The sequence below is a fragment of the Pantherophis guttatus genome, chromosome 2 (assembly GCF_059756535.1).
Source record: "Pantherophis guttatus breed Tessera chromosome 2, ASM5975653v1, whole genome shotgun sequence".
NCBI classification, from domain to species: Eukaryota; Metazoa; Chordata; class Lepidosauria; order Squamata; family Colubridae; genus Pantherophis; species Pantherophis guttatus.
The window spans coordinates 134,135,665-134,151,127 of NC_142064.1; the positions used below are offsets into that span (position 1 = coordinate 134,135,665).

The window sequence follows — 15,463 nt, forward strand, 5'->3', positions numbered from 1 at the left end:
TAAAAGGGGAAAAATCCATATATTTTTCTTGATATTATTTAATAGGAGGATTTTACCTATTTCTTATCACGAATAGGTGGAAAATACCTTTTTAATTGTGATACATTGATATAAGCCAAAAACAAAACTCAAATATTTTAATAAATTACTTAAGACAAAGAAGCTTATTTTCACAGAGCACGTAATAAAGGGGAATAAGACTTTCCCCAAATAATTTTGCAGACAGTAAAGAAAATTGGAGGAGTTTGATCCCCACAAGTCAAACCACTGTATGGTGTCTTCATAGTTCCCAAATTAGACTTGTTTTGCATATGTTGCCCATGAAGGCAGATGATGTCATGACAAAAGAGCAAACAGACTAACCCCCAATATGTACAGAAAACATTGAATGGACTTGTCCTATTTTAAGTCACTATTAAATCCCTCTGACCTTACTCCTACCAAAATAGTTACAGTGGTTTCTTGGTTGATATAAGAAGTGACTACCTGCCTACCGTAGATAGAAATTGTGCTGTATTTTGCTATTATCTCTGAGACTTTCAAACAAGATACATGAACTTGTGTAAAGAATGCTATTGCAAAAGCTTACCTAAGAGAAGGAAATGTCAATCTCTGTATCTAATTTATATCTAATTATATCTATATATCCATACCTATATCTATAGTGGGGTTCTTGACAGAAATATTTATTCCCTTTTATGGTAAATCTGCAACAACTTAAGAGAGGGCTGTAAGCACTGTAAAGTGGTATATAAGTCTAAGTGCTATTGCTAAGTGCTAACTATTGGAGGTTCATATGGATCCATCAAAAAGACCTCTCTGTAAAGAGTCCAGCGCTACTTAAGCAAACTAGGTTTTTAGAATGTGAAATAAAGTTGAAAAGGACACACTGGCAAACATTAAGAAAGCAAATTCAATCTTTCCCACACCTTTCGGATTTATTTTGTAAAGATAATATCCCAAGATAGATTCCTTAGAGGAGAAAACCCTCAGATACCTTCACAGAGGAATTCATGGATAAGAAATAAAAACTAACTAGAGGAAAGATGGCTTATTTGTGGTTCAACTCTGTAGCAGTGGTGTGTTGCTCCCGGTTCGCAAGAACCGGAAGTAAAAATTTGTAGTAGTTCCAAGAACCGGTAATAACATTGGCTGGCCACACCCCCGAACCGGTCACCGCTCGCTTACCCCGCCCATCTCATCAGAGGCTTTTTTTTTTTTTTTTACTTTTAAAAGCATTTTTTCTACAACCTCTTTGGCCGAAGAGGTGGTAAAAAAAATGCTTTGAAAAGCCTCTGACAATCCCAGCTGAGTTGCCTGATCAGCAGAGGCTTTTCAAAGCATTGTTTTCTGCAACCTCTTAAGCTTTTAAAAGTTAAAAAAAAAAAGTTGGCCTCGCCCACCGTCACATCACCCCCACCAAGCCACGCCCACAAAACAAGCCACGCCCACAGAACCGGTAGTAAAAAAAATTAGAACCCACCCCTGCTCTGTAGTCATATTGAACCTCAGCAAAAATAGCTTTTTATGGACATGCAAACCTCAGTTAACAGGCTCAAAGAGGTCCAGCTCCTGACTTCCCATCCAAAGCCCTAATTGCAATTATAAGTTTAAAGATAACACATGTATATATGTACATGGATAATACAAGCTCTGTACAATGAAAGGGGATAAATTCTGTGTCAGTATAAAATAATGATTACCAAGGCCTATAATAAGCAACTTGTTGTATGTAGTTTTTGTGCAGTCTAACACATATGATAAACAAACAACAGTTTTACACAAGACAGGGCAGAAACCTGAAGAGTCATAATGAAGAAATAGCTTTGCTAAGATTGGCTTGAACATATCTGTGGAACTGGGCACATATAGAAGACTATGATTGTATTAAAGTTCTACAAAGGCATGTCATATCTGTGATACAGTTCTCCACTGGACAATATGAATGTATAACTTTCTTGGAACTGTGTGTTTTACCTTGCAAATTTACTATGATTTGAATAAACCAGCAACTGTCGATGGAGACTTTTTGAAACCTCTCATCATAGGAACAAAAAACTGAGCTCTGAGGTGCAGGATCAGGTAAGGAGACTCAGTACAGATCAGGCACAGATCACTAGCTATAGGTGTTTAGCAGCGTATCCATTTTTTTCTTTCACCTTTAATGAATGTAAAAGGTGAACTTTCTCTGAGATACCTGAGTGACAGTGGAATTGTTAAAGAATATTTAAAATAAAATCATATATTTCTAGTATTGAAGCCCCCCTGCAGTATATGTTACCTACATGCATGGATTTTGTCTGCATAAGTGACTATAATAGCCCAAACATCCTGGGAATCAGGCAACAGCTAGTGGTGATGTACAAGAACAGTGAAAGGTACTATTCATGATTGCTTTACCATTCACAAGAAAGGAATTCTCTTTGCAACATCACTGTTATCAGGATGTACCTGAAATAGAAATATTTTCTGATAGAAGGGGAAAATCAAGAACCAAAACACTGATTATACATAAATGTTTGAAAATATGTCCAAGTCTCTTTCATGCTCTACTCTGAGTCAATACCAATAAGCAAATATGAGATGGAAAGCGTTTTGGAGAAAAAGTTGCTAAATTGGGCAAAACACTTGATACCTAAATCCATTTGGCAATTTCTGGTTTACCAGGAGTCCCAAATAGAGAAATTAATTTCTGGAACTAAGCCAGTATAAAACCAATGGAGGATAGGGATAGCATTGATCAGGTAGACGACAGCAACATGAATTAACAACAACAAAAAGCAGGGTCTTCAGTACCATTAATATTGAGGCTAATAGATTTGAAAACATAGTATGGTTAGTACTGTATGAAAACATAGTATGATTAGTACAACAGGAACAGGAACGACACAGAAACAGAGATGGGAATAGGCGCTTCATGTTACAGCTCTTTGCATGAATGATTAACTAGCCTCTCATTTGTTGGCCTGCAAATCCATGCTAAAAAAACAGCTACAAATAGAGTAAAATGAAGATAGATGACAAAAGGACCATGCAAGAGTAACTATATCTTTTATAAAGAATGTGGTTAGGGTGCCGAGTGAACAAGACAGAACAGATCTTGGGAATAGTATGTTCTGTTAAACAGACAGATCCAGCAATAGAGGCATGCAGTACCTTCTGTTCTAGACTTAGTTACAAAATACGTATAGTGCAAAGTAATTGCCTATTTTTAACCTGCTAACCTAGATGATGCTGACAAAACAGAAGTTGCCAATTCAAGAACTGTGACTGGGAAATATACAATATTAATTAGTAACAGCTTACCACACACTGAAAATATAGGGAAATAAACAGTTATAAAATGAAAGGTTTCCACTCTATTAACAACAAAGAAAAGATGTAATAAATATCAATGCAAATTAGATATTAGATATTAATCATTGTATGTCTAGATAATTAATATCTTACAAATTTCAAGCCTGACCCTATCATATACTGTGCAGAAAGATTTCTATATTAGATTTATCACAGATCCACAGTGACTTTCTTCTATGAAAAAAGACATTTCTAGGGCAAAGAAATAATATTTGGCCACAGAGATGATCTAATCTTCCTTCCTTTCCCTGGGCTGTTTATTCCCCAACTCAGGCACTAATCTGAATTTGCATGTTATTTTTATTGCCATTTTCCTCAGTACAGTTGCTTTTCCACCCTTGTTGCATGTGTTCCACCTTCTTCCTTTTTCTTCCACTTCGCCTTGCACTAAATACGCTTTAGGTTGCATCCATCCAACACAAATTTATTTGCAATCACAAATAAAAAATTTGGCTCGAAACTGTTGCACAAAACTACAGTTATAATTAACAAGGGCCCAAAATGCCTCCTATAATTTTATTACAAATGAATTTTATTTGAAAGCTAAACAAAAGATTTTTCCTGAGGGTTTTATGCAGGCAATGTGATGGCATATTGTGAGCTACAGTTGCTCTCAGTTGGATGTTCTCTTCAAAACAGCTACCAGCAGCCAAAGTCTAAAGAATCAAAGCTGACAGCAAATAAACAACAGTCTGGTAAATCCCTCTCTTTACCCTCTATATAGGGCAGAGGTATGAATAGTTTCCCTGAGACTGCACAAAGCTCTGTAATACTATTTTCACCCCTTGAAATAGAAACGAACAATTGCTGTACAAAGATATGGATTTTCAGGAAAATATTAAAAATATAAAAATTGAAATGTAACATAGGGTTTGACCTTTAATAGTTCCACGCATTAAAATATATGTAAATGTTTTAAAACTCTAGGTAAAATGAACTAAGAAAAAGAAGTAATTTCAATGGCAACAAAAGAATAAAATATTTGATTTCTAATCACTAAATGCATTATTTCTGCAAGCTGCTTTTTGGCCCTCTCTGGAATAGCAATGCTTTTCCCTTGGCCAATATAATTTCCATACTGAGTCACTACCACCTTATAACTCTGATGAGTAGCTATATTATATTAGCCTTCAGTTGACACAGCTGAAAATAAACACAGGACAGTTAAATTCAATGAAACGTTTTACACCTCTTCAAAGTCCCAGTTGAATGGGCCAAGCTTCCATGACCCAAGCTTCAGTCTATATAAGTATTAGAAAGCGTATCTCCTGCCTTATTAGTTAGAATCCACTACTGCAGATCACTATAACTTGAGGTCTGCACATTTGACCAAAGAATCCTTTGCGGATTTCTCAGATCCAAGAGAAGCAGAAGAACTAGGATTCATTACTTTACATATATCTACAAATGAATGTAAAAACAGGGTGTGTGTGGAGTATACAGTGGCATGCTGGTTAACAGCTGATTGAGAGGTGATAAGGCACCTTATCTCTGTGTGAAGGCAGAAATACACAAGTGACTTTTAATCTAATGCTGATACTGTTTTTTCTTTTTTTCCAATTATACCAAATACTTAACAGGTGCTATAGAAATAACAAAATACAAAAGAAATATAATGAGATGAATATCCATCCAGCAAAGGAACTATTAGGAAGGTTATCATCAGTTTAGATCGGGGTGTCAAACTCACATTGTCATGGCAGCGTCACATGATGTATCGGGACTTTTCCCCCCTTCGCTAAACCGGGTGTGGGTGTGGCCAGTATGTGATGCATCCAGCCCGTGGGCCATGAGTTTGACAGTCCTGGTTTAGATTAACAAAAGGTTCATCTCTTTTTGATGCTTCCACAACTGGAATGAGCAATCTGTGAACTCTGTTTCTGTGAATTTTCCGAAACCACTAAGATTGTATCTCAGGGGTATTCTTGTTCTTTGTTTTAAATAAGCTTTTCAAGCAGGTAAATTTAATGTACCTTGTCACAAAAAACCTAAGATAAAGATCAGCCTCCCACTGCTATCACAGGACACTTGTAAACCTTCAGGGACAAAAACTAAAGTTTCTGATCCCTGGGAAAAAAATTCTGCTTCCATTCTATGGCAACATATCACTGCTCACAGATAAGTAACCCAAGAGAGACCATTCTTCAGAAATTAGCTAAATTTGAGCTGCAAGACCTGTGCAGTAACATTCTGTAACCACATAGCTATTGACACACTTTTCTTGGTAACTGTATCCCATAATTTGACCAATTAATTATCTGTATGATCCATTACTGACAGTTTTGTAGCTAGAAGTGATATATGATGCCTATGTACTGAGTACACTATCAGTACGCTGCATTAATATGCTGACTGATCAAAATACTTTTCCTTATATTGAAAATAATTTCAAGAACTGATACCATGTCTGAATTGAGAATCTAGTGTATGTTAGGAGCCTGACACTACCCTCCACAGCCCTGATGCTCCTACAGCAACCATAACCCAGCCTCCTTGTTCCTATTCTTAATTATTTAAATGTCAAAGTATGAATCAGGGAATGGGGCATTTTATTGCCCTGTAGAATTAATAAAGGAGAATATTTGAAGCTCAGGGTTGAAATGAGGAGTCCTTGGTGCTCTCTGAGCTTGGCTGTTTTCTCGCAGACATTTCATTACCCAAACTAGGTAACATCATCAGTACTAGACAATTGTGAATTGTTCATCTAATGCAGGGGTGTCAAACTCACATCGTCACGTTATGTACTGTGACTTTTCCCCCCTTTGCTAAAACAGGGGTGGGCATGGCTAGCACGTGACGCATCTGGGCTGCGGGCCGCGAATTTGACAACCCTGATCTAATGCATAGCTGCAGCCTATTTTGACAACAAAACAAAGGTTTACCAAATACTTTAGGAATCAATAAATGGCTTGCTTTTTTGTATAATTTACATAGACAAATAGATAAAGTCAGTTTATTGAAGATTTCTAGGCCCGCCAAAGCAAAATGTTTATTTATTTTATTTTCCCCTGCCTCGGTTATGAAATTTTGAAGAAGGGAATGGATTTCAAATTTTTGTCTTCCATGGCAATATTTCTCCCAACCCTGTAAGAGCCGAACCTCATAAGGCAGGAACCAAGTCAAGCCCGATAGAATTGTTATGTAAACATGGAACACATATCTCTGATTTTCAAAGCCAGAAAAAGAACAATCAAAGGTCCTTTGATTTGCCAGGATGGGAGGAAAAGACCTAGGCTTGATTTCTAAGTAGGCAAATCTTCCACATTTTTTTTTTTTTTGTATGTACAATAAAATAACCCATTTAGCCTTGTGGAGTCTAAAAATCTGCTGCTGTAATCTAATTACATACTGACTGTAGGGCTGAGTTTCTAAAGACCTGAGATTTACTGCCATGCCTAGTATGAACTCTGACAATTTCTTTCTCTGTTATTATTTATTTTCATAGGATCATCTACAAAATAAAAGACTGATAACATACCTTCCGAATAGTAGTGCAAAGAATTGCATCAGCATCTTGGAATCACATTATCTTACATACCAGCAAGCAATTTCTAGATGGATTTTTAAAATGACATCAGCACTTATGCTTCTTTTAGTATCAATTTTGCTATATCCATACACCAAGACATACTTTGGAAACCCAACTGTGAAATTCAAAAACCTCTTCCATATTCTTGTGTGGCTTTCCCCCTTCCAGTTTTTGATTAAGACTAGTGATTGCAAGTTTTCAGTAGTTTGAAACTGGCAAGAAAAGAAGTATTATTTGTGAAGGTATACTCATCTTGCTTTTATCACCAAGACTAGAACATTCATTATTTTATTTTTTTTAATTAGATTTATATGCCGCCCTTCTCCGAAGACTCAGGGCGGCTTACAATGTGCTCAGCAATAGCCTTCATCCTTTTGTATATTTATACAAAGTCAGCTTATTGCCCCCACAACTGGGTCCTCAATTTACCTACCTTAGAAAGGATGGAAGACTGAGTCAACCTTGAGCCTTGGTGAGATTCGAACCCTGCAGTAATTGCAGGCAGCTGGTCTTAATCTTAATAACCAGCTTAATAACAGGGTGCCTTAAACCCCTGTACTACCAAGGCTCTTTATTTATTATTATTTGTAACTGGACTGCCCTAATCAAAATGAAATAGAATGGAAGTCCAACATTAAAAGTAACTAATGAAAGCTAAATTGTTCAATATCCTTGCAGTTTAGCTCCCACTCTCCCATTCTGCCACTTCCCTCTCACCAGGCTTACCTCCAGTATTGTAGCCCAATTGTGGCCTAAAGGGGTTAGAAAGATATTATAGGCTGGCTTGGGTGCACAGCTCCCTCTCTTCAACTGAATGTACTATGTTCCCACCCTTTAAATCATGTTTCAATGGATGATTGCCCAAATCAAAAGATCAACCACCATGTATTTAGATTCAGCCAAATAAACATAATTTTATGTCTTATCAAAGTTTGAGAGTTGAAAATAATTTGAAGGTGATATTTTTGCCTATCTTAAAATAATGAACAATATCATTCACCAAGAACCCAGCTTGCTTGGATAAAATGCTTCACTTCAACTTTCTGATCCCTGAATGACCTATCAGGGGAGTTTGAACTACCCAAGATTGCTAATAAATTCTATATATCTATCTTAAGAAAAGACGAATGATATTATTTCTACCTCTAACTGCTTTGTTTTTCTTTGTCTAGACTGCTACTTTTCATATAATTATCTCCATGCCTACTTGCAGTCTTCTGAGTTCCTCATTTTAATTTTTGCCTTTATATGATTGTTTTTACTATGGCAGTGTTTCCTTCAGAAACCCTATTCAAAGGTCATTTTCCTTTTTTGTGAATGTGATAAATCTCACTTTCCAAGTTCTTTGCTGTCAATTTATCCAGAAGTGCTCAAATAGGTCACACAAAATATGTTATCATAAAGGGGGGGAAAAAAGCACTACAAATAATCATGGTTTAGTAACCATACCTGGGACTGCCAACTTGGTCATTAAGTGAACCTGTTGCTAAATGAAACCACAACTGTGCTTATTTTATTATAGCTTTTTTCTGCCTTACCAAACTGCAAAGATTGTAAATGCAAATATTTATTGTAAAATTACTTTTTCAAAACCTTTGTACATGCAAATAGTTGCTAAATGAGGCAGTTTGCTAAATGAGGCAGTTGCTAAACAAAAAATACCTATATAACCTTATATATTTTCCTATTTTATGGAGGTATCTGTGTTGAAGAACATCATGCAACTAATTCTGAATGAAAACCAGAAGGGACATATATAAAAATGTATTATGTAATGATAGTGTTTTTATTATTTTATATGTATATTTTATTACATTTATATAATGCTCTTCATCCAGAAATCACAAAGCAACCTACAACAAAACTCAATTAAGAATAAGAAAAAAACAACATTACAACAATAGAAAAAAAAAATAATCTGAAGCAAAAACATTAAGTTGAGGCCTGAGGCAGAAAATAACTCTTAAGAGATTTCAAACATAAAAAAGGCATGTCAGGCTTATAGTGTAATATGACAAGGAAATGAAATGGGAAGAACAGAAGAAACTAAGATTTATAAGACTACTTTTTTCCCCAAAAGTGTGCATTAGATAGAATCAAAATGCTCTGCTGACTCAGTCAATATTAGGTGCTCCTTTTCATCTGTATCTCCATATACAGGTAATTCAGTGCTTCACTTTAGCAGTATGGAAAGGACTAAATCAAATTTGGACTTCAGCTCCTATACCCCAGAACACTCTTCTATAGTTACACATGCCATCCACATTTAGATCTTACTATACAAGTGAACTCTTTTTGTTACAAAATATTTCAAACCAGAAGCCATTCTTCAAACCAGTATCATTGCAAATATTTCCAGCTGCTACATGTACAGTATCACATAGGCTTATTGTCTTGTGGTCATGAAATGTCCTACTATTTAATGGAAAGTCTTTTCAAGAAGCTTTGTTGCATTTAAAACATAGTCACTTTTATTAATCACAACTATCCTCTGAAACTTTGCATTTACACTATGCTTAGTGTAAATGGAACTTTTGAAATAATTTACATTCTTCATTCAAATGTTAGCTTTGGAACATTCATCAATTTAATGATGTTGCAATATTCCTACTTAAAATTTATTTGGTTGTTGCATTACAAATTCTAATAAGTTATTTTAAGAAGCTTAAAAGTCCTTTTTAAAGAAATGTTAAAATTAAATTTTCATACACATATTAATTCCCAATGTAACCTAGTTGGAGGAAAACATGCACATTTTTGTATTTTGAACTAAGAACTTACCATGTCAGTCCCTCTCTAACAGATTCCTGACCTGCATATAAAGACAAAAGATTCCCATATCTGCTTAGAATTTCTTTAAAAAGATCACCTCAGCTTTAAGATTGTTCTTCCTATATCACTTAGGAACACAACTGATGGACACTGTCTTCCTAATTTAAATATTTAAAGTATTTCCTTTTTTCTTAGAAACAGAACACAAGAGCAAGTTAACAATAATGTTGAACTCTGTGCACTCAGTCATAGCTGCAGGCATTCTTCACTTTTTGCCAAGAACATTTATTTTCTTGACACTAGTCTGCCCTATTAAGACAGTATGGTGTAGTAGTTAAGGCATCAGGCTAGAAACAAAAACAAAACAAAACAAACCCCCCCCCCACCATGAGTTCTAGTTGTGATCTAAGCATGAAGCCAGCTGGGTGAGCCAGTCACTCTCTCTCAGCCCTGGGAAGGAGGCAATGGCAAACCACATCAAAAAAGCCTTCCTAAAAAAATTGTCTCCAGGATTTAAAAACTGACATGAAGGTACACAAAAACAATGTGCCCTACTAGACCAGAAGAAGCAAACTTTTAAGAGGAAAAAATATGGTGAAAGTTATGTTTATCTCTATTTCAAACATTAACATTCAATGAGAAAGTTAATTGCTACAACTATTATGCTACAATCATTTGAGAAACATTTAAATCTACCTTCAGTTTCTGAAGGATTATATATGGATCATATTGCTTTTTGCCAGCATTTAAATACCTGATCACACAATAAGAAACTGAGCTTTGTGCATAAGTTAAAATGCTAAAGGTTTATATTGGAGGCTGATTTCAGTTAAAGTAGAAACAAGATTAAAAAGTTACCTGCAGTTTGGCACGGGATTTAGGCGCACCTCCTTTGAACTGTGCATTCAGTGAGTGACTGCTTGATCCCACTGAACAGGCAATTTACATTCTGTTAAGAGTAACTGTCATGTGACTCAGAGGCATGGTGAAAAGCACCAGCTTCCAATTGCTAATTTCTTTTCTAGCGTTGCTTCTGAGAACATTAATCTGGTTCTGTTATGCTCAGGTTGGATTTCAGATAAGAATCTCCGGGGCTTTTATTCACCCATTCCATAAACATCATTATAAAATGAAGATACTCTTGTTTGTGTGTGTGTGTGTGGGGGGGAGTTTTCACAAAAACGGTACATAAGAACACATGTGCATTCTGTACTGTAGTTTTCTATGTTTCTCCTGATTTAAATGGGCTTAATTCTGAAAAAGCACACATACAGAATTGCCAAATGCATGTTAGCAGCAGCAGTGATCATACTAAAAAAAATAATCGTTTTTATCCTCTATAAAAAGTTGTCATGCATTTTGACTAGCTTTGTCTTTGAAGACAGCAAATAAATTTCAGAGCAATTGTTATTAGAGCCTGTGAAATTTCCAAATAAATCAAATTACTTCTGAAGTTTTGTCTCTATTTAATGCCAGGAATTACTCATCAAATAAGGGGGGCAAAGTTGTGCCCATAAATACTTCAATAGATCACAACATCTGTTAACATTTTGCAACATTTTACAAAGAATCCTAAACGCATTAGTCATTCATTAAAACTGCAAGCCATGTTACAACCCGTTTTAACAAGTATATCTTGCAAAGCAAGGCTGTTATCAATATATATACACTTTTTCATATACCAGCTTCTTTTAAGAGCAACATTCTATTCCATATCCAATTCTTGGTATGTGCTGCAAATCTAACAGATCTCAAACTTTGAACTTGATATCATTTGGCAGGGATAGGGGGGGAAAGATTAATAATAGTACTATAATAATAAAATCAGAATTCTTTGCACATTCCTTCCGCCTCTCCAGTCATAGCTAAACATTAAATGCAGACACAGAGTGAAATTCTGCCTTTTGTTTCAGCAGTAAGTTTACTTCAAAGCAATATTCTTCCTAGTCCCTTAATTAAGGAAAGGGATCCCTTCCATCTCACAGAAAATCTTGCAGTTTTTAAAAAAATCTCTTTAGCTGCCCTAGGATTCATTACTACTCCAAATTACAGAAAGCAGGGACGGAACACTGAGAGCTACCCACCTCTGTAGAAAATGCTCCTTCCTGTGTTAGAAAGAACAGAGCCCTGATTTTTCCAATAATTTAAACATTAGATTTTTTTTTTTAGGAAGCTGAATCAATTTATTTCTGACTTTCAGTTCATTGGAAACAACAACAAAGCCAGTTTCGAGAACATTTTTGTTTTGAATGACAAAGTTTCCAAGAAGAGCAGGCTATTTTCTCACTGGAAAGATTTCTTGTCCTATCCCACCTCCTGGCTTCCGGGCTTCAAGTTAGCCATTACAGCACTAGTCACTGTCTTATTCCTTAGGGTTTCTCTCTTCCCGTATGGATTGCTCAGAGCTTATCGCTGATCACACCCTGGATCCAGCCTCTTTGGTTGCAGTGCTTGAAAAAGCTGGTGGTTGCACCGCAGCTGACACATTACCAGGTTGTTTTCACAACTACAGAAGCTTCTTAAAACAACAGTTAACTATGTTCTAGATGAGTGGGAAGGATTGGGGAAGTGGTGGGAGAGGTCAATGGAGTTTCTCCCCCCCCCCTACATTTTTAAAACATCTTTCTTCTATACAACTTCCTCTAGTCTAAAGCAACTTTTCAGATTCCTTAAAAAACAACAACAGGTAAATGCACATTGAGATAAATCCAGAAAAAACACGGATAAGGTTGAAAGGGAGACAGGAGTGATGGTTTTGTTTTGCTTTTTATTTTTATATTATTATTCCTGAACACAAAGTCAGATAGAAGCTGCTGGGAAATTCTTTGCACGCTCCTGTTGGTAAGCCAGAGAGATAGAGGATAAGCACTGATTGGCTTATGGTGTCTTCTGAGAAGCCTACACTTGCAAATGGAGACACACAACAATGCTCAGAGCATGCAAACTGGGAAAGCAAATGCAGAAGGTTTCAAACTGCTTTATACAGAAACATAGATGCAGTGCAGCTGCATTCATTCTAATTCTTTTCAAATTAACAAAGAATTGTTCAAAACTTGTAATGCTGATTCTTTGTGACTTTTTTGTTATTTTCCCAGCAATAACAATGTCAATATTTTTTTGTTTAATTCAGTTGTCATTCAGTTGTCATGTTCAAATTGCAGCTCCAAGATATAGTTTACAGGCATTAAAAGAAAATTCAGGATTTGCTCCTGGATGGTAGTATCCAAGACTGAGTCAAGAGGAACACCCTATCACATAATTTCCTGTGGGGCATCTAAAAAATCTCTACCTTTTCTTATGCTTTCTGGGATATTGTCATAGGTCAGTATAGGTAGTCTTTGACTTACAAGAGTTCATTTAGTGACCATTCAAAGTTACAACAGCACTGAAAAATGTGGTTTATGACTGTTTTTCATAGTTATGACCTTCACAGTATCCCCATGGTCACATGATCAACATTTAGCTGCTTGGCAACTGGCTCAAATTTATAGCGATTGCAGTGTCCCAGGGTCATGTGATTCTCTTTTGCAACCTACTGACAAGCAAAGTCATTGGGGAAGCCGAATTCACTTAACAGCCAGGTTACTAACTTACCAACTCCAGTGATTCACTTAACAACGGGGCCAATAAAAGTCATAAAATAGGATAAAACTCACTTAACAACAGAAATTTTAACCTCAATTGTGGTCGTAAGTCAAGGACTTCAGCACCAGAGAAAATGCCAAGATGAAAGAAGGAAAGTGGATCTGTACATCAACTGGGATCCCATCTAAAATGCACAACACCATCATGCCAATGGTAACTTGTAAAATTATGTACCTGTTACCAGTCCCACCTCATTAAGGACCATATTACCTAAAGCAGTAGTAAAGCATACATGAATCACTGTGCATTATAAATTCAGCCCCACTGCATTTGGAATTCTGGTTAAGTAGCAACACTAGATTCTGTATCATGTTCATCAAACAACTGATCAAATGTATTTTAAACGATAGGACCAATGAGAATGAAATCAGTCAGATAGCCTAAGTAAGACATTCTACATCTTTATGTAAATATGAAATCTATTTCCACTTAGAAATAGCTTCTGGACTTTATGTTCAAAACAGAAAAGAATGAAACTTTGGTCTTAGGTTTAGATTACTTTATTAACTTTGTTGTTATAGAAATGGCTTGCATCTACTAAGAAACGTAAAACAAAAAGGCGAGGCTGTAACTGTACTTTGTATTCCACTGAACTGAAATAAGTTGAAGTCACACTTTTTTTCCTTTCCTTTTCTTTTTGCCTTGCACTCTTTTCCCCTCTGATCTTTATTTCCATTTTTAAATACGAAATCCATTTACTGCTCCTTTTTGCTTTTTTGCTTTACCTTTTTGTATATGGCTGTAGTGGGGTCACTAAATGACTACTTTTATTTTCATGTAATTTTTGGAAATCTTCCACCAACAGAATGGAAAGTCATGAATACCTTCAAATCCAAGCCTACTAAGGAATTTGCCTGTATAAATTGCCACTTAAAAAAATAAATTTCTAATTTTTCGGAAAAAAGCGGAAATATTAAAAGCAATAAGTTTCCTTTTTGTGGGTTGACAGGATTACTAGAAACAAATGGAAGATGATATAATCCAGGCCCTTTACAACATTTTTGAATAAAGTAGAACTATTATGCAATATTAAGCTTCAACCAGAAGCACCCATCCTCAGATTATAATGTTAAGACTTTTCCCCTAAGAAGCAATTCTTCTTAGAAGAATGGAATAATTACAGTCTGAACTACTGTCCTTATTTTTTACCACTTAACAGTTGTAAACAGATTCTTTACATATAGTCCATGGTCAGGAAAGCAACAATTCTATTCCACGTATAAACAATCACAATGAAGAAATATGCCAACAAAATCTTTAGATTCTAAGCATTCTATACCAAACCATAATGCTACATTACAATATGTTTTAACTTCCAATGAATACATATTCATCTCAAATAACTCCCTATTTAGGATGGATGAGGATTCCCAGAAAATATCAGATTCTCACCTTGGAGGCATTTTCCTTTATTACTAAAAGTCCCTATATTACAACAGACATAATTAAGACTGACGTCCCAGTTACTGTCATTCATCCTAGAAAGAGGTAACTGATTACAATTATTCTAATGAAACACACTACATTTATATGTATGTCTGCACATAAATGTCAGTGCTTAATCAACACTATCTCCCACAAATCTTGAAAGAACTTTCAGATGTTAAAAACTGCTAAATTCTGATAATTTCCCAAGCTAAACTGACAGGTTTTGCACGACACATTAACCCTGGCTGGTAGAACTGAACACACATGCCACCTTCTTGCTCCAAACCTTTATAGCTCCTTAATCTTGGTGGTTATCGTTTCTACAGTTAAATGGATGAGAAGCAGCTGCTACCTTAGGTGAACCTGAAGTGGAATTTAATATTATAGTTTACCTGTCAGTTTCAAATTCTGGAAAATGCTAACTAGAACAGGTGAGAATTCTGTATTTACCATGCAAGAGTCTCTGATCATGTTTAAGGCACCACATAGAAAGGATTAAGATTTAATCAAGCAGATAGGTTTAATATGACAGGTAGGCTCTCTATCAAAGCCCTCCTGGATAAAAGACAGGATATAAACATCTGGCGAAAAAGTGTCAGTACCACAGAAACTACCTTAATTAATTTACAGTAATCAGTAAATCAGCAGCTAAGGTTCTTTTCCAAATGAGGTGAGGCAAATATTGGGCAGAGAGATGACTGCTTTAGCAATAGAGCTGTATTATTAGACTTT

At 35.8% G+C, this 15,463-nt stretch overlaps 1 protein-coding gene across 2 annotated transcripts in view; it reads right to left on the reverse strand.

Moving 5' to 3' along the window:
• Positions 1-15,463, reverse strand: part of VDR (vitamin D receptor) — an 86,391-nt gene that overhangs the window by 60,531 nt on the left and 10,397 nt on the right. Inside the window, exons 1-2 of one of the 2 annotated variants that reach the window (XM_034412190.3) lie at positions 10,517-10,672; positions 9,668-9,698 (exon numbers count right to left, since the gene is read on the reverse strand). The exons of the other annotated variant lie outside the window; for it this stretch is intronic. The gene's annotated coding sequence lies outside the window, so the exon portion shown is untranslated. Of the gene's footprint in view, positions 1-9,667; positions 9,699-10,516; positions 10,673-15,463 lie in introns of those variants that run through there. 2 annotated transcript variants of the gene reach the window in all.